Raw genomic sequence first — 507 nt, forward strand, 5'->3', positions numbered from 1 at the left:
ATATATATATATATATATATAATTAACCCGAGGTTCTGATAGAACAAACATAACCACGTGTCGCTTTGCTGCATCGAACCGAGAAACTTGAGATATTAGACAATAAAAAGAAACAGAAACAAACGGGCTGATACAGAAAACAAAATTTTCCGTTTTGAATAAAGTTGCTAATGCGATATAGGAGTTGCTAATCCCAGAATAAAAACTCTCATATCCCGCCCTGTTCTGCTAATGCAAAAGAAACCAGCTAAGTAAATATATTGCTAATATCGAAACAAAATGTTGCTAACATTACAAAAAGAAAAAATGCAAAAGAAAACACACACAAAAAACAATAAGTAAAAAAGAAGACGAGAATAAGAGAAATATTGCATACATTTAACCATAGTATCTTTGTTTTTATATTTACATTTTTATTGTTTGAAGCGGTGGTCAAGTGGAGTGGCTGGAGGAGGGTGATGTGAGCAATCTTCACAAAGATATCAAACGTTAATATAAAAAAATATG

The sequence above is a fragment of the Octopus bimaculoides genome, chromosome 15 (assembly GCF_001194135.2).
Source record: "Octopus bimaculoides isolate UCB-OBI-ISO-001 chromosome 15, ASM119413v2, whole genome shotgun sequence".
Lineage (NCBI taxonomy): Eukaryota > Metazoa > Mollusca > Cephalopoda > Octopoda > Octopodidae > Octopus > Octopus bimaculoides.